Here is a 23,395-nt window from a genome sequence, read left to right as displayed (position 1 = left end):
CCTGGTGCTTATTCTCTCCTTAGTCTCTCAGTCCAGTAATGGGATGTGGACGAGCTGGGAAAGTAGAGAGTTTGCTTCTGTCCCTGGGTACAGGGAGAAGGCCGGGAAAATAGTACCAGACCAACTCAAAATTGCAGTTTTCCAGAGCTTATATACCTTCGAAGCTGTATGTCTACGTGTACGTGTGCATTCATCTAAAGACAGAAGTGATGAACTTCTGCTAATCTATAACTAAGGCCTGAGTCCTGAAGATCTTCCTCTGGAGCCTCAGTAAATTTACCTAATTTAGGGGGGTCCAGGTGCTGGGGTGATTACCCTTATCTTATCTCCTGCTGAATCATGGAAGTTTGGGGGCATTCCTTTAGACCCCAATAAAACTTGTTTAATCCTAAACAGGTCCCGTTAAGATTTCCTTCATTATCTTGTCATGCTTCAAGGCCCAGGAAGGGCCTGGACAAAACTCTTGGTGGGCTTTTGTTACATTCCAGCCTTTGTTGAAGGGCGCTGGCTCTCTCAGCTTTTAATCTTTAATCACCACTCAGTCAGTGCTGAGACGGTTGTCATGGAGGCCGGCCTGTTCAGCCGTTAGTGAGACCTGGCCTGCCGCAGTCCCCACTGTCGAATTATGCATGATTGCTATCATGCTTGTATATGTATTTATTATGAGAATCATGGGGGGATGGGGCATTATAGTCTTTCTGGCTATTTCCTGCTGATAGGAGGTCGTTGTTACGGGGCACCGAATGCAGTGTTGGAGTGAAGGAGGTTGATTTGTTCCCAGTAGTACTCTCTGTTTCGGGGGCCTAGAGGCAGCACCTGCTGAAAGAGTATGAACTGGAGGGATGTTTTGGAACAATATGCAACAGCAATACATTCTGCAACGTAAACGATGCCGGTGCCTGCAAGGATGGCCTGGTCTGCGAAGGATGTTCAGCCCCTAGGGAGGCCCTCCGCTAAGCCATGATGCGATCCGGCCATTAACTGACAGCCTAGGACTGGAGGTGACCTGCATCTGTGGATGCAGAGCCTTTAATGCCGGAGAAATATTCCCGGGATTATCAGGTACATACATGCAACATTCGGTTCTGATGAGGGCGCAGGGTCCCCCCGGCTGCTGTTAGAATATCTAGGGCTGTTTGATTTTGCAAGATAGCTTTCCACCTACGGTGCATTTCAGCATTCACACGGGAAACACTTTGGAGACTGTCGTTTAAGGCTCGCTGAGGAAAATTAGCCTCTGGCTGCCGTATGACCCTTTCTAAGCCTACTGAGGGCATAAAGATTGCGGCCAGATGATCGTCCCTGTGAAAGACTGACCTGATCCATCTGTTAAGCATAGGTGGGAGATTGGCTGGATTCTGGATGGTTTTTACCAGGGTCCCTGTGCCCACAGGAGGCCTAGAGTGCAGTGTCTCACCGTGCCCGAGGGCAGCCGTGGCCATAAAATGGTGCCACAAAGCCACTGGGTTCCTTCGGGGCATCCCAGTGTAGGCCAGGTCACTGGGACCAGTCAGTGGCAAACAAATCTCTTTGTTGTGGGCCGGGCGCGGTGGCTCACGCGTAATCCCAGCACTTTGGGACGCTGAGGCGGGTGGATCACTTGAGGCCAGGAGTTCAAGACCAGCCTGGCCAACATGGTGAAACCCCGTCTCTACTAAAACAATATAAAAATTATCCATTGGGAGGCTGAGATGGGCGGATCACGAGGTCAGGAAATCGAGACCATCCTGGCTAACAAGGTGAAACCCTGTCTTTACTAAAAAATACAAAAAACCATCCAGGCGAGGTGGCGGGCACCTGTAGTCCCAGCTACATGGGAGGCTGAGGCAGAAGAATGGTGTGAACCTGGGAGGCAGAGCTTGCAGTGAGCTGAGATCCGGCCACTGCACTCCAGCCTGGGCGACAGAGCGAGACTCTGCCTCAAAAAAAAAAAAAAAAAAATTATCCGGGTGTGGTGGCAGGCACCTGTAATTTCAGCTACTCGGGAGGCTGAGGCAGGAGAATCGCTTGAACCTGGGAGGCAGAGGTTGCAGTGAGCCGAGATTGCTCCACTGCACTCCAACCTGGGTGACAGAGACTCTGTCTCAAAAAAAATAAAACAGAAAACACAAATAAAAACTCAGATCTCTTTGTTGGGGCACTCTAATATGTGCAGCGGAATGCGTGCCACGATCCGAGTTACGTTAGGCCGGTGGTCAATGTGTGGCGGGATCCATCCCAGGATTCGAGTTACTTTAAAGCCAGTGGTCAAGGGAGGGGTTCTGGTGTTTGCAGCGTAAGGGGGCTACTTGGTTTCAATGTCCGGTGGAGGCAGTTAGTCAAGTAAATCCATTCTAAATTCGAAGCAAGCCATTTTTATACCGGACATTTTGTGGTATAATAGCCTGGACATCCACCTTTAGACTCGGCAAGGGCATAGTTAAAGCCGTTGCATCATCCCTTGTTTTGTTTACTGAGAATGGCCTTGTGTGCTCTGGGCCGTCTAAAGTTTTGTTTATGGGCCACTCTGAGACATTTGCCCTGGTGACTCCTGTCATTTGTGACCCAGTCCGAGATTTTAGATTTCCCAGAAAGGTTTGCCGGTAAATCCAGTCCTTCCCCTGGATGGGCGACCCCCGCCAAGGCAGCCTTGAGGTGCTGGAAAGGGGTGAGAGGCCACAGACCCTGCAGGAGGTTGGCTGTAGGTTATCTGCATAGTCCTGTGCCCAGTGTAAGGGAAGATGAGAGGTAAGAGCAGGAATGATGAGAGGCATTGCAAGACCGAGCGCTAGAAGAGAAAGTCCTGGCATTTTCTGAATGGAAACTTCAGGCCTTTTAGGGGATTCTGCTTCCCAGCCGTGGCGGGAGACTTCTCTGCTGCAGGGCTCTTGGCCGGCAAGGGTCTTTCCACTCGCGTGTGATGGACCCAAGGATTGATGCCTGCCAGCTTCAGCGCTGCGCCCATGGTCAGGAGCACGTGGTAGGGCCCTTCCATTTCTCCCGTCGTGGCTTCCTTCCATTCCCTCAGCAGTACTTGATTGCCAGGTAGGAGTGGGTGGCAGGTGTCTGTGGAATTCACCGCATCCCTGTCGGAAGCGAACTTATGCAAAACGTTAAGAGTTTGTCCTAAGGTCAGCAACATGATTCTTAACAGCCAACTCCCTATCTAGGGGCACTTTGGTGGCCTGAGACAGATTAACTGCAAAGGGTCTGCCAGAGACAGTTTCACAGGGACTTATTTTAATCCCACTTACAGGGAGCAGTGCTATGCTAAGTACCTGAGTCCTTTTCAGTGGAGCCTCTTGACACAACTTGGCAATGAATGTTTTTAGGCTGCGGTTCATTCTCTGAGTTTGTCCGGAAGATTGAGGTCTTCAGGCTGAGTGCAGCGTCCGCTTTATTTCCAATGCTTTGTTCATTTGTTGAGTTATCTCAGAGGTGAGCGAAGGCCCATTATCATTTTGGATTAAGTCAGGGAGCCCGTATCGTGGTATGCTTTCCTTCAGCAAAACTTTACTTCAGTTGCTTGTTCAGAGCGACATGGGCACGCTTCCTCCCAGCCAGAGAAAGTCCCCGCTAGAACTAGGAGGTATTTGCATCCCCAGGGGCTGGTGGCATCTGTGTAAAGTCTATTTGCTGGTTTTCTAGTGAGTACCTTCCTCTTTCTTGTTGCCCAGGCTGCCCTTGGCTATGATTATTAGGCTCATTCCGGGCACACAGATGACAGTGTTAAATGATATTCTCTAAGTGGGCCTTTAGTCCTTTCCCTTTCAAATAATTTTGTACAAAGGCCAGCGAAGCGTCTCTCTCAAAGTGCGGGCTATCGTGAACGTACTTTAACAGCGGGCGGACGAGACGCACTGCTGCCCAGACTATGCCTGTGCTGTTTCCTCTCTATGCCTCCACGCCTCCTCATTTAGTTTGAATCCCTTATCTTCTGCAGCCTTTTCATCTTCAGAAGCATACCGGGGCTCCAGGGCCACGAAGTCTATTTGGGGAATTAAGGGAGCCTGGATTTCAATGCTATCACTGGCTGAATGCCCAGTGGTGCGGTCTGCGAAAGCATTGCCCCTTGCCGCTTTGGAATTACTGCGTTGATGGCCGGGGCAATGCATTACGGCTATTTCCTGTGGGGCCTTTATCGCTTCTAACTCTTTTTTTTTTTTTTTTTTTTGTGAGACAGAATCTCCCTCTGCTTCCCAGGCTGGAGTGCGGTGACACGATTTTGGCTCACTGCAACCTCCACTTCCTCAGTTCAAGAGATTGTTTTGCCTCAGCCTCCCGAGTAGCTGGGATTACAGGCACGCACCACCGCGCCTGGCTAATTTTTGTATTTTTAGTAGAGACGGGGTTTCTCCATGTCGGCCAGGCTGGTCTCGAACTCCTGACCTCAAGTGATCCACCTGCCTCGGCCTCCCAAAGTGCTGGGATTACAGGCATGAGCCGCCACTCCCGCCCCACCTCTAACAATTCTAACACTTGTTGAGCATTTTTAACTTTGGTTATCTGCCCTTAACCACGCTCCTTCCCTCCAGATAACCCTGTGAGCGTGAGCTATCATGAATGCGTACTTGGACTCAGTATATATGTTGGCGCTCTTAACTTGGGACAGTTTTTTTTTTTTTTTTTTTTTTTTTTTTTTTTTTTTTTTGAGACGGAGTCTGGCTCTGTCGCCCAGGCTGGGGTGCAGTGGCGCGATCCTGGCTCACTGCAAGCTCCGCCTCCTGGGTTCACGCCATTCTCCTGCCCCAGCCTCCCGAGTAGCTGGGACTACAGGCGCCCGCCACCGCGCCCGGCTCATTTTTTTTGTATTTTTAGTAGAGACGGGGTTTCACCGTGGTCTCGATCTCCTGACCTTGTGATCCGCCCGCCTCGGCCTCCCAAAGTGCTGGGATTACAGGCGTGAGCCACCGCGCCCGGCCTACTTGGGACAGTTTTTTTTTTTTTTTTTTTTTTTTTTTTTTTTTGAGACGGAGTCTGGCTCTGTCGCCCCGGCTGGAGTGCAGTGGCCGGATCTCAGCTCACTGCAAGCTCCGCCTCCTGGGTTGATGCCATTCTCCTGCCTCAGCCTCCCGAGTAGCTGGGACTACAGGCGCCCGCCGCCTCGCCCGGCTAGTTTTTTGTATTTTTTAGTAGAGACGGGGTTTCACCGTGTTCGCCAGGATGGTCTCGATCTCCTGACCTCGTGATCCGCCCGTCTCGGCCTCCCAAAGTGCCGGGATTACAGGCTTGAGCCACCGCGCCCGGCCTACTTGGGACAGTTTTAAGGGCAATTGACTCCACCTTCTGCATCAAGGTGCCTGCCGACGAAGTTCTTGCCTCTGTTACCTCTGAGGAGGTCACCACAGCATACGTGGTGTTTCTCTTCCCGTCGGTGACCAAGCTACTCCCGTCTGCAAACAAGGTCCAGTCTGTGCACGGGAGGGCTACAGCCTTTAGGTCCGGGTAGCCGGAGATCACTTGGTCTACGACCTCTAGACAGTTATGTAGGGTTTCTCAGGCTCCTCGGTGGGAGGGAATAATGGAACAGGGGTTAGAGTTCCGGTGGTTTGCAGCTTTACTTTGGGGTCGTCTAAAAGTATGGCTTGATAGCTTTACCCAGTTGGCCTGCTGTCAGCCAATAACCTCCTTTTTGCTCCAGTAACACTAACATATGGTGGGGCACATGGATTGTGACAGGCCGCCCCACAGTCAGCATCTCGGCTCCCTCGAGTAGCAGGCAAGCAGCAACAACTGCTCGAAGGCAGGGGGTCCAGCCAGCCCTTGGCTACCGAGGCAAGCTGCTTTGAAACGTACCCTCTGGGTTGTAACGCTTCGCCTCACCTTTGTGTTGAGACTCCAAGTGCCAAACCGTCTCTCGTGCACATTTAGTTGGAAGGGCTGAGGAGGATTTGGAATCCCTAAGGCAGGGGTGGAGATTCACTCACACTTCAATTGTTGATCAAATGTTGGTGCCTTTCTTCCCACTCGAAAGGATCGTGCTCGGCCCCTTTCCACAGCTCCTAAGGGCCTTCCCATGAATCCATAGTTAGGAATCCAAATCCGACAAAATCCGGCCATACCTACGAAGCCGCTTAGCCGCTTTCTCCCGGCTGGCTCGCCAAATTGTACCCAGGCTGAACCGGGGTTGGGCAGCTAATTCTCACGGCTTGATAATGAGATGCAGACGAACTGGGAAAGAAGGGAATTTGCTTCTGTAAATGGGAACAGGGAGCAGGCTGGGAAAATAGCACCAGATTAACTCAAAATTACTAAGTTTTCCAGAGCTTATATACCTTTGAAGCTATGGGTCTATGTGTAAGTATGCATTCCCCTAAAACATACGTGATAAATTCCTTCTAATCTATAACTAAAGCCTGAGTCCTAAAGACCTTCCTCTGGAGCCTCAGTAAATTTACCTAATTTAGGGGGGTCCAGGTGCTGGGGTGATTACCCTTATCTCATCTCCTGCTAAATCATGGAGGTTGGGGGCATTTCTTTAGACCCCAATAAAACTTGTTAAATCCTAAATGGGTCCCGTTAAGAATTCCTTCATTATCTTGTCATGCTTCAAGGCCCAGGAAAAGCCTGGGCAAAACTCTTGGTGGGCTTTTGTTACATTCTAACCTTTGTAGAAGGGTGCTGGCTCTCTCACCTCTTAATTTTAATTTTTTTTTTTTTTTTTTTTTTTTGAGACGGAGTCTCACTCTGTCGCCCAGGCTGGAGTGCAGTGGCCGGATCTCAGCTCACTGCAAGCTCCGCCTCCCGGGTTTACGCCATTCTCCTGCCTCAGCCTCCGAGTAGCTGGGACTACAGGCGCCCGCCACCACGCCCAGCTAGTTTTTTGTATTTTTTAGTAGAGACGGGGTTTCATCGTGTTAGCCAGGATGGTCTCGATCTCCTGACCTCATGATCCACCCATCTCAGCCTCCCAAAGTGCTGGGATTACAGGCTTGAGCCACCGTGCCTGGCTAATTTTAATTTTAATTTTTTTTTTTAGACAGAGTCTTGCTCTGTCACCCAGGCTGGAGTGCAGTGGCGTGATCTTGGCTCACTGCAATCTCTGCCTCCCTGCCTCCCGGGTTCAAGCAATTCTCCTGCCTCAGCCTCACAAGTAGCTGGGATTACAGGCATGAGCCACCACGCCCGGCTAATTTTTGTATTTTTAGTAGAGATGGGGGTTTCATCATGTTGAGCAGGCTGGTCTTGAACTCCTGACCTCAGGTGATCCGCCTGCCTCAGCCTTGCAAAGTGCTGGGATCACAGGTGCGAGCCACCGCGCCCAGCCAGCTTTTAATATTTGACGTAATCACTCAGTCAGTGCTGAAAGTTGTTAAGGGGACCTGCCTGGTCAGCTGTCAGTGAAACCTGGCCCTGCCACAACAGCGTGGAGCCACATCTGCCCTAACTCCAGCTCCTCTCATTGGCCAGGAAAATGATGCTGCCCACACCTGCAGAGGCCATGCTCTGGAGGGGACCCTCCAAGTGTCCCAGGAGGGAGGCTGAAGCCTGGTTCCAGGAGGGGCCCAGAGGATGGACAGTCATGACCCTGGACACAGGGTGTGCTCAGTGGTCAGCCTGGCTGGGGGGTCCAGCCTGGGGCCGCTCTGCACGCAGCACCCTGGGGCCCTCCCATCTGGGATCTACTTGCTTGACCCCTCGAGCTTAGAGAGGGGCACCCACCCCCACCAAGCCCTCTTTTGTCAAGTTCCCTGGGGAAACCTGATGGGCAGCAGCGGCCGCCTCTGACCAGCCCCCACCCTGCTGTGCTTTCTGAGTCTGAGGACAGAGGATGGAGGTGAAAGCATTGAGGGCCCCAGGCAGAGGGTCTGGGTGAGGGCGAGGGATTCTCAGGAACTCGGGGGGCAGCAGAGCCTCCTCCGGAGACGTCAGAGGGGAGGATGCTTCTCGTGCTGTGGCCTCTGCGTGAAGGAGCCTCAGCAAGACCCGGGAAGGGTGACCAGGCAGAGGGACGGAAGGTGCAGTGCTGCAGAGGCAGCAATGAGGAGGTGCATGGCCAGGCACAGAGAGGAGGCAGAGGCCAGTGAGCCAGGGATGGCATCGGCACTAAGCTTGGAGAGGTGGAGGGCAGAGATTCAGGGCAGGGGCTTCCTCTCATTCCCTGTGTGGCGAGAGGCCTGTGGAGAAGTGGAATCTGCCCTGAGCTTTGCCCGTGGCTGCTGAGAAGCAGTCCTGACCGAGTCACTCCTCCCTAGGACAGGGCATTTCAGAGGTGGGGCTGGATCCAGCCTGCCCGGCTGCCCCGATTGTGCCCTCCCGGAGAATCAACAGGGTGTTCATGATTGAGCAGCCTGCTAGGAAGATGAGCCCTCAACACCATCCAGACAGGCCTTCTCCGCCGCTGAGTCCCCGCCAGCTGGACAGAGGGCCCCACCTGAGCAGCTGCCTTGGCACTAGATGGCCCAGGGCTGTGCCCTCCTGCATCTTGCTTGGTTTCCCTTCTGTTGAGACAGAGTGGAACTTACAAGGGCATATCTGAGTAGATGAATTTCCTTTTCACATGAGGTAGGCCAGAAGGTTTTCGGGCAGGTGGATTTGCAGCTAAAGTGACAGTAGATGTTGTCTGGGGTGTAGGTGGAGACTTTTCCCCGCAGCTTCCCATGCTGTGCTCAGACAGGGATCTGTTTGGTGGAGGAGTCCCCCCCGCCCCTTTCCTACCCAAGAGATAGTCATCATTAGCCGTCCTCTCTAGGCACCCATGTCCTTCCCCAAATCCATCACTACCCCTTCTCTGCCTCTGTTTCAGGAACTTTTAGAGATCTTCTATTTTCTTACTCAAAACCTGCCTTCAGCCCTAGCCTGTCAGGTACTTAACGCACAGGAGAGGTGGGCAGGGCACCCCTAAAGTCCGAGGGTCTGGCACACACAGGCACAACAGGCCTCATCAATATGAAAGAAAGGATGAATGAGGGATGGGAGTAGAAGGAGCCATTGGGAAAGGGGTGGGAGGAAGGATCTGGGCGCCTTTCCCGGGCCAGCCTGCTTCTCTTCTTTAACCACTGAAGCCCTCAAAGTCATCTCTGGAGAAAGACACAGAACACAGACTGTTTCTGGGGTTCCTAGATCTGTCAGGAAGTGACAGTCTTGTCACAAGTCAGTGACATGGGGCCAGTTTTTCCAAGGGACTTTTATTGGCTCTATAGGGCAGTGTCTCCAATTATGCCCTGTTATAAAAGAAAATAAATTCTTATCGGACTTATGCAAATAACTATTGTTAATAATATTTAATTGTTATTAAATAATATATTTATTATATATTAATGTATAATATATAATATTAATTAAATATTATAATTATATATAATTACATATAATTAGTCCTTATACATAATTATATATAATTATATTTTCTATTATATATAATAGGGACTAATTATATATAATTATATATAATAAGGACTAATTATATATAAGTATGTATAATAAGGACTAATTGGCCGGGCGCGGTGGCTCAAGCCTGTAATCCCAGCACTTTGGGAGGCCGAGACGGGCGGATCACGAGGTCAGGAGATTGAGACCATCCTGGCTGACACGGTGAAACCCCGTCTCTACTAAAAAAAAAATACAAAAAAACTAGCCAGGCGAGGTGGCGGGCGCCTGTAGTCCCAGCTACTCGGGAGGCTGAGGCAGGAGAATGGCGTGAACCCGGGAGGCGGAGCTTGCAGTGAGCCAAGATCACGCCACTGCACTCCAGCCTGGGAGGCAGAGCGAGACTCTGTCTCAAAAAAACAAAAAAAAAAAAAAAAGGACTAATTATATGTAATTATATATAATACATAATATAATTATATTATAATTATATATTATATTTATTATATAATATATTATAATTATATATAATATATATTATATAATTAATTATAATTATAATTATATTATAATATTATTTAATATTATAATATTTATATAATATATTATAATATTTATATTATATATAAATATTATATATTATATATTTAATATTATATATTATACATGAATATATAATAAATATATTATTTAATAACAAATATTATTAACAATAGTTATTTGCATAAGTCCGATAAGAATTGATTTTCTTTTATAACAGGGCATAATTGGAGAGTTCGACACTTGAAATCTGTAAAATATTTGAAGCACTTTATTCTGAGTCAAATATGAGTGGCACAGCCCAGGAGATCTTGAGAGCATGTGCCCAGGGTGGTCAGGTTACAGCCTGTTTTTCTACATTTTAGGGAGATGTATGACATTAATCAATACATACAAGATGCACACTGGTTTGGTCTGGAAGGACAGGTCAGCTGAAAGCGGGGGATCGGGGGTGGGGAGGTCCAGGTCACAGGCAGATTCAAAGATTTTCTGACCGGGCCGGGTGCGGTGGCTCACATCTGTAATCCCAGCACTTTGAGAGGCTGAGGCGGGCAGAATACTTGAGGTCAGGAGTTCGAAACCATCCTGGCCAACATGGTGAAACCCCGTCTCTACTAAAAATATAAAAAAAATTAGCCAGGCGTGATTGTGGGGTCACCTGTAATCCCAGCTACTCGGGAGGCTGAGGCAGGAAAATTGCCTGAACCTGGGAGGCGGAGGTTGCAGTGAGCCGAGATCATGCCATTGCACTCCAGCCTGGGCAACAAGAGCAAAACTCAACAAAATAAAATAAAAGAAAATGAAATATTGAAAAACAAAGATTTTCTGATTGGCAGTTGGTTGAAGGAGTTATCATTGGAAGATCTGGAATCAATATATAGGAATGTCTGGGTTAAGATAAGGGCATATAGAGACCAGAGTTTTATCCTGCAGATGAAGCCTCCAGGTATAAGGCTTCAGAGAATCGGTTGTAAATGCTTCTTATGAGACTTAAAGAGTCTGTTCTATCCGCCTTAAGGTCTCTGTGTTGATGTTAATACTGATCAGTTGTGTCTGAATTCCAAAAGGGAGGAAGGTATAAGGAGACATGTCTGACCCCCATTTCTCAGGATGAACCCAACTAGTTTTTCAGGTTAACTTTGGAATTATCAGTAGTAGCAGGCCAGAAGATTATTAGTATTGTAGACCAGAAGTAGTCCTTGGCTGAGGGGAGGGTCCGTCCGTTGGGTGGGTGGGACTTAGAATTTTGTTTTTGTTTTACACCGTATTGTTACAAATTAAGAATACTCACAAAGTTTCCAAAGTTTGAAGAAATTAGGTTGAGAGAAAGGAATTATATTTTAAATTTTGCTCATAAGAATATACTATATTCCATTGGTAAAAGCTGTAAATAGCTTAAAAGAAGAGAAAGTTTTTTTTTTTTTTGACTCTGAAAAACAAAAAAAGAATCACAAATTTCTTTTTATAAAAAGGCATGCACAATTATTTCAGTCTTCTATTAGTTCAGTCCGTGCATTTAACTCCTGTTCTGTTTGATACGAGATCAGCAAACCTCATGAATATATCAGCTCTCCACGAGAGCCCGGGAAGTTTTTCTCTCTGCTCCAATGGCACAATCTCTAAATTTATCAGAAACCTATATTTAAGAGTACTCCTCAGAGTTCTATGGCTGATTATAAACCATTCCATAAAAGGATTAAAGGAAAATAACAATTGTGGATGACAAAAGTCTCAGACCAACCATGGTTAAAGACTTAACTGACAAGGAAATTTGGTTATTTCTGTGGCATACAACAATTTTACATAATAACAATAATTATTACTGATAACATATACTGAGACCTATCAGAATCACAGGAATCTCATATAATTTTGGAACACATACTAATAACACATTTATTATTTATTTTGAGATGGAGTTTCCCTCTTGTCACCCAGACTGGAGTCCAATGGTGCAATCTCCACTCACTGCAACCTGCGCCTCCTGGGTTTAAGTGATTCTCCTGCCTCAGCCTCCTGAGTAGCTGGGATTATAGGCGTGCACCACCACGCCCAGTTAATTTTGGTATTATTAGTAGAGACAGGGTTTCATCATGTTGGCCACGATGGTCTTGAACTCCTGACCTCAGGTGATCCACCTGCCTCAGCCTCCCAAAGTGCTGGGATTACAGGCGTGAACCACCACGCCCGGCCCTAATAACACATTTATATGAAAATAATCCGGCCGGGCGCGGTGGCTCAAGCCTGTAATCCCAGCACTTTGGGAGGCCGAGACGGGTGGATCACAAGGTCAGAAGATCAAGACCATCCTGGCTAACACGGTGAAACCCCGTCTCTACTAAAAAATACAAAAAACTAGCCAGGCGAGGTGGCAGGCGCCTGTAGTCCCAGCTACTTGGGAGGCTGAGGCAGGAGAATGGCGTGAACCCGGGAGGCGGGGCTTGCAGTGAGCTGAGATCCGGCCACTGCACTCCAGCCTGGGCGACAGAGCAAGACTCCGTCTCAAAAAAAAAAAAAAGAAAAAAAAAAAATAATCCAAAGAAGGTTAAATATCATTTCATATTCGACAATGCTTCCCATACGATTTTATTTTACCACATAAGCAGAATTTGTCTCTTTTGGTCTTCAGGGGACCTGATATCAAAAATTTAATAGGGCAAATAGACTGAATTTAGAATTTGATTTTGAAAAGTTTGTAAAAGATCAAAAGTTTAAAACACTTGATATCACAAAATAGGATTGCTGGTCACTGTAAAATAAGCCATTTATTAAGCCAAATTGATAACTCAAGGATTTAAAAAAAAAAAAAAAAGCAAAACCTATTATTCTTTGAGAGAAAAGGTGTACTTTCCCAAACAATACTCTGTCATAAAGACAGCAGAAGGCCAACTAAATCGGTCTCTCAAATATTATAAACAAATCTATTACATTTTAATCATCTTGACCGTAAGACGTAATTTCCATAAACCTTTTAAAATTTCTTCAATTAAAGAGTTGTCAATGCTCTAAGAAAACCTTGTTAATCTGATGCCGGGGCCCGGATGCCAGTCTTCCATCAGTGTGGCTTTGATATTAATCTTTAATTTGTAGAGAAACTCCGAACTAATTTTATCTCTCATAATCAGCCCTGAAAATCTCACGTGCTCACCTCTTCGGGAGGGGCTGGATAGTGTTAATATCGGGTCCTGTGTCTCATGAATGCAGGCTATTTTGATTGTCATCTCATGGGTCTGAAGATGAGGCTTTAACTGCTGTTTGTGTTTAACGTTTAGTAGGCTTTGTGTCCTACACCAGAGTCAAAGCCCTATAACTTAGTGGCACAAGGTCTTTAAAAGCAATACTTAGAGTTACACAGATACTGTAACCTTATTTTTTTTAATCTCAGTTTTCTTAGGACTTGAATTAGTTAGACACATAGGAAGAGTCTGTCCTGGGTCAGAAATGAAAGTTTCCAACTTCATAGAAGAATTTGAAGCCAAGAGCACAGATGGTTATATTGAAAGAAAACATTTCCTTTGGATCTTTGTGTGTGTGTGTGTGTGTGTGAGACAGAGTCTTGCTCTGTCGCCCAGGCTGCAGTGCAGTGGTGTGATCTCAGCTCACTGCAAATTCCATCTCCTGGGTTCAAACAATTCTCCTGCCTCAGCCTCCCAAGTAGGTGGGATTACAGGTGCCAGCCACACCCGGCTAATTTTTTTGTATTTTTAGTAGAGATGGGGTTTCACTATGTTGGTCAGGCTGGTTTCAAACTCCTAACCTCATAAGAGCCACCCACCTCGGCCTCCCAAAGTATTAGGATTATAGGTGTGAGCCACTGTGCCCAGCTGAGATCCTTAAGATAAAATATTTTGTGGCATCAGGCCACAACTACAGTTAGAGCCTGAGGAAAGTAGTTACAGGAGCTGATGAAAAATTTGAAGGAGGAAGTTATTTTGGGCCTTCTTGAAGGGGAGAGAAAGCTGAAAACAGTGAGATGCAATGAAAGTTAAACTTTTGAATTAAAAAAATTAAAATCTCTTATAATTTTATTGAGTAAATCAATACCTTAAGAAAATTTTGTTGTTCTAACCATTTCTTTAGTTTATTAGTGTATTTTAATATCCCAACCTCTAGAATGACTATTTTAATTTCCTTTTAATTAGACCAATTTGATTATGTGAAGTTTTTTTCATAAATTCCCTTTTTGCAAACCTTATTACCACTTACTCAAACCATTTACAATATGCTTGGAGTTCCTGTTTTATCCTAAACATCCCTTTTTCTTAAATAACCAGTCATTTTATTTTAGGACAATAAAATTACCACACGAGATTTTTTCTCATATAAAATTACTTTCCTTTTAACCTTTCTTACCAAAAATACCTCTTCATATTTATAACATTCTGTATATCTCTCTTATGTACTGGTTCCTTTTACCTTGTGTGATGGTTAATACTTAATGTCAACTTGATTGGATTGAAGGATGCAAAGTACTATTCCTGGGTGTGTCTGTGAGGGTGCTGCCAAAGGAGATTCACATTTGAGTTGGTGGATGGGGAGAGGCCGACCCACCCTCAGTCTGGGTGGGCACCATCTAATCAGCTGCCAGCGTGGCTGGAATAAAAAGCAGGCAGGCCGGGCACGGTGGCTCACGCCTGTAATCCCAGCACTTTGGGAGGCCGAGGAGGGTGGATCATGAGGTCAGGAGATCGAGACCATCCTGGCTAACACGGTGAAACCCCGTCTCTACTAACAATACAAAAAAATTAGCCAGGCGTGGTGGCGGGTGCCTGTAGTCCCAGCTACTCGGGAGGCTGAGGCAGGAGAATGGTGTGAACCCGGGAGGCGGAGCTTGCAGTGAGCCGAGATCGGGCTACTGCACTCCAGCCTGGGTGACAGAGCAAGACTCCGTCTCAAAAAAAAAAGCAGGCAGAAGAATGTGAAAAGACTAGACTGGCCTAGCCTCCCAGTCTACCCCTTTCTCCTATGCTGGATGCTTCCTGCCCTTGAACATTGGACTCCAAGTTCTTCAGTTTTGGGACTCAGACCGGCTTCCTTGCTCCTCAGCTTGCAGACAGCCTTCTGTGGGACCTTGTGATCATGTGAGTTAATACTTAATAAACTCCCCTTTATATGTATACATCTATCCTATTAGTTCTGCCCCTCTAGAGAACCCTGACTAATAATACACCTTGTTTCAAAAATGACTTTTAAAGAGCCTGTGAATTAGACAAAAATTATTTCCTTTTCATAAGAACACACTATTTTTTAGAAAAATGTTTTCTCCTATAATCAAATTTTTGTTAAAAACAATTGGAAATGATGCAGACATTTAACAAACATTTAATTTATTGTAACTTTAGATTTCAAATTCTATGATGTTTACTTGCAAACATTTATTCCGTTAATTTACCTAATTAATTTTTAACAGTTTACCTCGATTGCTTATGGAAATTATGATAGAAGTAAAATTCTAAGCCCCCCAACCATCTGATCGGATCCCTCCTCTCTACCAAGTGCATTCCAAAGTTAACCTGAAAAACTAGCTCAGGCCAAGATGGGAAGAGGGAGTTGGACATACCTCATTACCATCAACACAGACCTTCAGACTGAGAGGATAGACGCTCTACGTCTGATAAGAAACATTTACAATCTATTTTCTCTGAAACCTCCACCTGGAGACTTCACCTGCGTGATAAAACTTTGGTCTCCACAACCCCTTATTGTAACTCATTCCTTTCTACTGATTTCAGGTCTTTAGGTAATAACCAACTGCTGATCAGAAAATCTTTGAGTCTGCCTATGACTTGGAAGGCCACATTTCCAGTTGTCTGGCTTTTTCTGGACTGAACTTTACATCTTACATGTGTTGATTGATGTCATATGTCTCCCTAAAAATGTGTGAAAAAGTTGTAGCCCAACCAGCCTGGGCACAAGTCGTCAGGACCTTCTGAGACTGCGCCATAGGTGTGAAATGAAAATCTCTTGGGCTCCCCAAATCATTAAGCTAAAGGGAAAAGTCAAGCTGGGAACTGCTTTGGGCAAACCTGCCTTTCATGCTATTGAAAGTCAGCCCTCTGCTCAATGGGTTAAATATATATTTGATTGCCTCCTTTGAGAGGCTCTTCAGAAACTCAAAAGAATACAACCATTTATCTCTTATCTACCTATGACCTGGAAGTCCCCTCCCAGCTTCGAGTTGTCCCGCCTTTCTGGACTGAACCAATGTTCATCTTACATATGTTGATTGATGTCTTATGTCTCCCTAAAATGCATAAAACCAAACTGTGCTCAGACCACCTTGGGCACCTGTCATCAGGACCTCCTGAGGTTGTGTCATGGACACATGCCCTCAACTTTGACACAATTAACGTTCTAAATTAAATGAGACCAGTCTCAGATTTTGGGGGCTCACATGGGCATGTCCTTAACCTTGGCAAAATAAACTTCTAAATTCATTGGGACCTGTCTCAGATATATTTTGGTTTATAGTCATCATTTAAAGTTATTTCTCTGTTGACCATTTTTACAGCCAGTGAATTTCAGGTGTTTACCTAAGTAAGAATCTTAAGGTTAAATAAATGGCTGTTTTTGGCCAATAACTCAGGATTTACTGTTTTTATTAAACTAACAATATTGGACCAATAAATCTAAATAATAACGTATATTGACAAATCTGAAGACATTTCTAATTTTATTTTACCAATGATTTTAAAGCTAGTTTATTGAAGATTTACTGAAGTCATACGAACTTGAAAAGTATTTGCACTTATTTACTTAAATGATTAGCACTCCATTATTTTTAAGCCAATTTGATACCTTGTGGTCACAACACAACAAAACGCATGCATGCATACATAAACACACCTAAGCACACACGTGCACACTCACACACATGCACACACAAGCACACATGCACACACAAGCACACATGCACACACAAGCACACACAAAGCACATCACCCACTCACATGCACACACATGCACACACTGACACACATGCACACATTTGCACACACTCATGCACACATGCACACATTCACACATGCACTCACATGTGCACACTCACATGCACACACACTTGCACACACCACACACTCGCACTCACATGCACACATTTGCACACACCACACACTTGCACACATGCATGCACACACTTGCACACACACATGCACACATACACACCACACGCACACATGCACACACACACTCTCACACACACACACACAAAGAGAGATCCATAGCTTTTGCCTTGGAATTCCAGCCAGAGGTACCAATGCAAACTCACCAGTTTATGAAAGAATGGTTGGATGTGAATAGTGCTTTTTATCTCAACACCAGCAGAAAGGTCCTCTAAACTAGAAAAAAAAATGTTTCATTAAGCAAAAACCACATCCTCATGTTTTTTTATAACCACGTCCTCATGTGTTCTTATAAACTTCACCAAAAACGCATCTGATGTTCCTACTATTCTCTTAGAAACCCTCATTTCCAGTGAAAAACCTAGGATGAGTTAATTTAAAACAACATGACTTTAAGATTTTCAATTACTGGAGAGAATTGTGAGAGTAAATTTACCAAATTAGTCTTACCAAAGATTACTAAAGTCATGTGAGCTGAAAGGCCACTGGGCTAGCTTCTATTAGTCTGATAAACACTTACTTTTCTTTAAGTCAACTAATTAGAGCTCTTTCATATGATTGGTAGTGAAATATTATTTCTATGTGACATATGAATACAGACTTGACAGACCCAGACAGAGGCAAATCTTAGAGATTTAAAATGTTTCACTTGCCTGTTTTCAAAATTTTTTTCTTCCCTACTTTAGACCACTAATCTCTTGATTATCTATTCCATATCTAAAAGGTTAAGCAACTCTAAATTTGTACCTCCAAATACATGACTTAGGTGAAGCAAGGCAAAAAAATGTACATCTCAAAGGCACAGACTTGGATCTAAAAAAGGCAAAGTCTGTCATGTAAATGAAGCCATTGTCTCCCCCTTAGTTAAAGTTCCTAGTGGTTTAGATGCAGAGACAGAGATGTCCTTACAAAATGGAAATTTCCTTTAAAGACGTAAATTTCCTTTACACAGAATTTTACTGAAGTGACCTAGTTTGATAGGTAGTATTTTCAGCTGAGCTTGATTAGATGATTGGCTTTAGGGTGGAGCCCTCTAAGGAACAGAGCCAAGAAAGCACGCACAATGTTCTGATCTAAATGTACAATGAGTGGCCCCTGTAGTGATGACCAATTTCTGTAAACTGTCCTCAGGCTTCCCTAACATTTTAGCTCTCATCTGCCATTACACATAACAAGGTCAAATCCTCTCACAGTACAGAGTAATCTCTGGTATCTCTAAAAGCTGAAGAAGTCAGGTAATGCAATACAGGAAAGCAGAACTTTAGACCTAAGAAGAATCTGCCATGACTCTGAAAACTCCACAAAGAACACCCCCGCACAGGGTGAGTGGTGCCTTTATTCTGAGTTATTTAAGGATCCCAGTCATTATGATACAGGAGCTAGAAAGAAATTTAGGCAGAGAAGGAGGGTAAGAGAGTCCTCAGCAAAGTTTCCTTTTAATAAAAAGCAGTCCCCAAATCATTTCTTTCCTAACAAAAAGCAGCCTGAAAAATCAAGCTGCAAGTATAGATAAGCAAGCTAAAAGTTTACATAGGCAAATGCTGGCAGCTGTGGTGATAGAAGAGGGATCCCTAGAGGCTAAGTCTGTTCAACATGGAGGTTCCCCCTTCCCTTTTCTTGGTCGCCACCTGTGCAGTAAAAAGCAGGCAATATGACACCAGCCAGGTAAAGACCTCATCTGGATAATAAAAGATTAGGGTGGGTTGGCCGGCTTCTTCATGCACTATGCAAATGGTGCACCTAGACTGACCAACTTCTCATGTCCTATGTAAATCAGATACCACCTCCTCAAGCTTGTCTATAAAACCCCATGCATTTCACCAAGGACCTGGAAGACCCCCTCGGGTGCCCCTCTCTCTCTGCAGGTGAGAGAGCTATCCTCTTTTCTCTTTCCTTTGCCTATTAAGCCTCTGCTCTTAAACTCACTTCTTGTGTGTCTGCATCCTCAATTTCCCTGGTATGAAATGATTAACCTCAGGTATTTGCCTCAGACAATGACGCTGCTTCAATTAGAACCCTTCTCTAGACATTTTTTTTCACTTGGTACCAAAGATGGCAAAAGGGCTTCCCCTTTTGGGGAGAAATAGGGTGGAAGAAAAAATAAACAAAAGAATAATTTTTAAGAAAGGAGGCACACAGAGAAATCAAGTGCATGTTCTTTTCTTTTCTTTTCTTTTTTCTTTTCTTTTCTGCAGCTTCAAGGAATTTTAGCCAATCCAGAGGCCTTGTTACCCACAGTGTGGAATTCTCATTTGGATTTGACCAAGTCAGGTAGAGATGGTCAGATCCAATGGGAGAAAGACCAAAATGACAATGAAACCAAACTATATTGTTAGAAATAAATGCTTGGTGCTACAAAGAAAACCAGCACTTAGGCAGAAAATTTCTCAGCAAGGCACATTTACTTCTGCAGAAGGGTGCTGCCTGCGTCAGTCATGATTGCAAGAGCACACCGAGTGGGGTAGGGCAGGGGTTTTTATCCCTAAGGCAGTTCTTGTTTCTGTGTCCTTTCCCCATTGGTTGGAGTTGGCCTGCACAGTCTAAGCTGACCTGATTGGCTAGTGTTTGAAATTGAATATGGCCAATTATGTGGGAAGGGAGAGGCTGTTCCTTACCAACTAGATGGGAAGGGTGGTTTACAGGGTAAGAGGTTTGCTGGTTACAGATTAAGCAGATAAACAAGTGCTCACTACAGATTAAGCAGGAAGGGCTGTGTACAGAGCAAGAAAGACCAAGGAAGCTTTGAAGAGGAACTTACAATTTCTGACAGTATGATTACTGAGCTGTAATGGAAGCAGAAATGAAGACTAGCTGGTGGTCAATCTTAACTTTTAGTCATGAGGGAGAATTTTCAAGATGAAACTCCAATTCAGCTACTTACTTAGAAATGGGGCCCAGGCTGAAGACTGCTCTCTACCATCCCAGAAGCAGGAAAAGTCCTGAACTCGCCTTCCCTGTTGGAAGTGAGCTGAAACTCCTGAAAAGGAGTTGCTCAGCAAAAGAAACCTTAGATCCCAACCGAATGTTGGGAGATCAGGGATTCTCTGGGGGAGAAGGGGATACTCCTGGACTTTAGCAAATCGGACTTCAGCAAATCGTCCTATTCACTTGAGCAATAAAGATAGCCCAAGCTGATACCAAGCATGGATAGGAGTGTCTACAAAAAGAGTCAAACTTGGTAAAATATTTGAAGGGATATATTCTGAGCCAAACATGAGTGATGATGGCCCATGACACAGCCCTCAGGAGGGCCTGAGAACATGTGCCCAAGGCAGTTGGTTTTATACATTTTTTATAAGCTTGCTTTTATGCATTTTATGGAGGCATGAGACATCAAATACATTTAAGAAATACATTGTTTTGGTCCAGAAAGGTGGGACAAAGTGGGGCTTTCGGGTTGTAGGTAAAGTTAAACATCTTCTGGTTGACAATTGGTTGAGTTCGTCTAAAGACCTGGGATTATATAAAGGAAATATTCAGGTTAAGACAAAAGATTGTGCAGACCAAGGTTCTTTTGGAGTCTTATAGTGGCTGCCCTTAGAGACAATAGATGACAAATGTTTCCTATTCAGATCTTTAAAGGGTACTAGACTTTTAGTTAATCTCTTTAGGATTGGGAGGGCCTGGAAGAAAGAGATCTAGCTATATTAATTCAGATTATTTAGAAATGCAGATTTTCTCCCACAAAAGACAAAATCTCTTGTGGGAAAAAAATCTACATCCTATAGAGAATCCCCTTCTCCTTTGTTTTCCTTCCTTCCTTTCCAGATCCAGGAGATAATCAACCAAGAGCCAGGCTTCCTTTTAGGTTCCTTAAGAAACATTTTACAACAGTCTCTCTCTCTGAAGTCTGCTATCTGAGAGATTCCTCTGCACAATAAAACTTGGTCCCCACAATCCTTTGTCTTGACCTGAACATCCTTTCCATTAATCGCAGGTCTTCAGATAACCTCAACCAATTGTCAACCAGAAAATGTTTAAATTTACCGATAGCCTGGAAGTCTCTGCTTTGAGTTGTCCCACCTTTCTGAACCAAACCAATGTATTTCTTAAATGTATTTGATTGACGTCTCATGCCTTCCTAAAATATATAAAACCAAGCTCTACTCTGACCACCTTGGGCACATGTTCTCAGGACCTACTGAGGGCTGTGTCATAGGCCATGGTCACTCATATTTGGCTCAGAATAAATCTCTTCAAATATTTTACAGAATTTGACTCTTTTCATCCACACCAGCAATTACATTTCTGGGGATCAAGTCAGTGTCAGCCAACACGTGGTCGCAGAGCATGTCCCAGGATTGTCATGGTGGCATTATCATGAATGTCTGGCAATAGGAGACTGGTTACGTAAATTATGGTACACTCATATAATGGAATATAGTGTGGCTGTAAATAACAAGTTCAATTTGAATGAGATGTAATGGAATGATCTTCAAAATATACTGAGAGAGAAATTCAGGGTGCTGAAGAGTGTAGCACATCACCACTTGTACCCAAAAGGGAACTACAGACAAAACTCTCTATGTCTCTACATGCATAGAAGGGTTATGAGATAAACCCCAAGGGCCATTACAGTGTGTGCTCCTGGGCTGGAGGAGGAGGAGAGCCAGGGCCAGCAAAGAAGTAGACTTGGTGTGCATTGCAGAACCCTTTGCATTGTTCAGTGTTTTGTTTTTATTTTTGAGACAGGGTCTTGCTTGGTCACCCAGGCTGTAGTGCAGTGGTTTGATCATGGCTCACTGCAACCTCTGCCTTCTGGCCTCAAGAGATCCTCCCACCTCAGCTTCCTGAGTAGCTGGGACTACAGGTGTGTACTACCACACCCAGCTAATTTTTTTATTTTAGTAGAGACAGGGTTTCTCCATGTTGCCTAGTCTCGAACTCCTGAGCTCAAACAATCCACCTACCTTTGCCTCTCAAAGTGCTGGGATTACAGGCCGGAGCCACCACACCTGGAAGATGCTTTATTTTGATTTGCTGGGTCGAATGGTATTCCTTAAAAACATATGCCCAAGTCCTAACCCCTGGTATCTGTGAACGTGATCTTATTTGGAAATCGGGTCTTTGAGGATTATAGTTAAGGTGTAAATTAAGATGAGGTCACACTGCAGTAAGGTGGCCCTTAATGCAACATGACGATGTTCTAAGGAGAGGAGGAAAGACACAGACACACACACACACACACACACACAGAGAGAGAGAGAGAGAGAGAGAGAACGCCGTGTGATGACAGAGGCTGAGAGGAGGGATGCATAGTTAAGCCAAGGGAGCCAAGGGCGGCTGCAGCATCAGACACTGGAGACACCTCGATTTCAGGCTTCTAGCTTCCGGAATTGTCAGATAATAAATTTGTGTTGTTTTAAGCTACTCAGTTTAATTTGTTATGGCAGCTATGTGAAACTAACATGTACATATGCTAGTTTTTCTTTCTTTCTTTTTTTTTTTTTTTTCTGAGACAGGGTCTTGCTCTGTTGCCAGGCTGGAGTGCAGTGGTACGATCTCAGCTCTACAACCTCCACCTCCTGCGCTCAAGCAATTCTCCTGCCTCAGCCTCCCGAGTAGCTGGGACTACAGGCATGCGCCTGGCTAATTTTTGTATTTTTAGTAGAGACGGGGTTTCACCATGTTGGCCAGGATGGTCTTGATCTCTTGACCTTGTGATCTGCCCACCTCGGCCTCCGAAAGTGCTGGGATTACAGGCATGAGCCACTGCGCCTGGCCTACTTTTTCAATAAGAGAAACTATTTTATTTTCAAATGAGAAGGGTGAAATAAATAAAGGCTCCCATTATGACCATGAATGAAGGTGGCTGTCTGAAGATGGTGGAATTGTGTACGATTGTCATTTCCTTTGTGCAGTGAGGCATCTGACTCATAACACAAAAACATGCTGTTTCTGTAATCAGAAAAATAAGTACTTAAATGGCATCCTCAGACAGCATAAGAAGGGTTTCACTCTCTTGGGGTGATCAGAGAGAACCTCAAAGAGGATGAAGGAGGAGAAGGATGCTGCATTTTTCCTTTGTTGTATGAACATAAACATAGGTCATTCAAAATGTCTCTCCATAAGTAAGAATCAGTGATTAGGAAGTAAGGAGATACAACAAAGGAAATGAAAAGCAAAAGGATATTTATAAGTTTCCTTTAACCAACTTTCCTTCCTTCCTTCCTTCCTTTCTTTCTTTCTTCTTTCTTTCTCTTTCTTTCTTTCTTTCTTTCTTTCTTTCTTTCTTTCTTTCTTTCTTTCTTTCTTTCTTTCTTTCTTTCTTTCTTTCTTTCTTTCTTTCTTTCTTCTTGTCTTGTCTTGTCTTGTCTTGTCTTGTCTTGTCTTGTCTTGTCTTGTCTTTTTTTTTGAGATGGAGTCTTGCTCTGTTGCCCGGGCTGGAGTGCAATGGCATGATCTTGGCTCACTGCAACCTCTGCCTCATGGGTTTAAGCCATTCT

The 23,395-nt window shown here is 44.7% G+C and overlaps 1 long non-coding RNA gene across 1 annotated transcript; it reads right to left on the bottom strand.

Moving 5' to 3' along the window:
* Positions 1–14: 14 nt before the first annotated feature.
* On the bottom strand, positions 15–23,143 carry LOC139358243 (uncharacterized). The gene is made up of 4 exons (XR_011612916.1): positions 21,860–23,143; positions 17,096–17,165; positions 5,263–6,150; positions 15–816 (listed from the first exon to the last, which is right to left on the bottom strand). It is a non-coding gene; the product is annotated as an uncharacterized lncRNA (long non-coding RNA).
* Positions 23,144–23,395: the final 252 nt, after the last annotated feature.

Source organism: Macaca nemestrina, chromosome 14 (assembly GCF_043159975.1).
Source record: "Macaca nemestrina isolate mMacNem1 chromosome 14, mMacNem.hap1, whole genome shotgun sequence".
Lineage (NCBI taxonomy): Eukaryota > Metazoa > Chordata > Mammalia > Primates > Cercopithecidae > Macaca > Macaca nemestrina.
The sequence above is the reverse complement of the archived record's forward strand: the minus strand, read 5'-3'. Positions and strand labels throughout refer to the sequence as shown.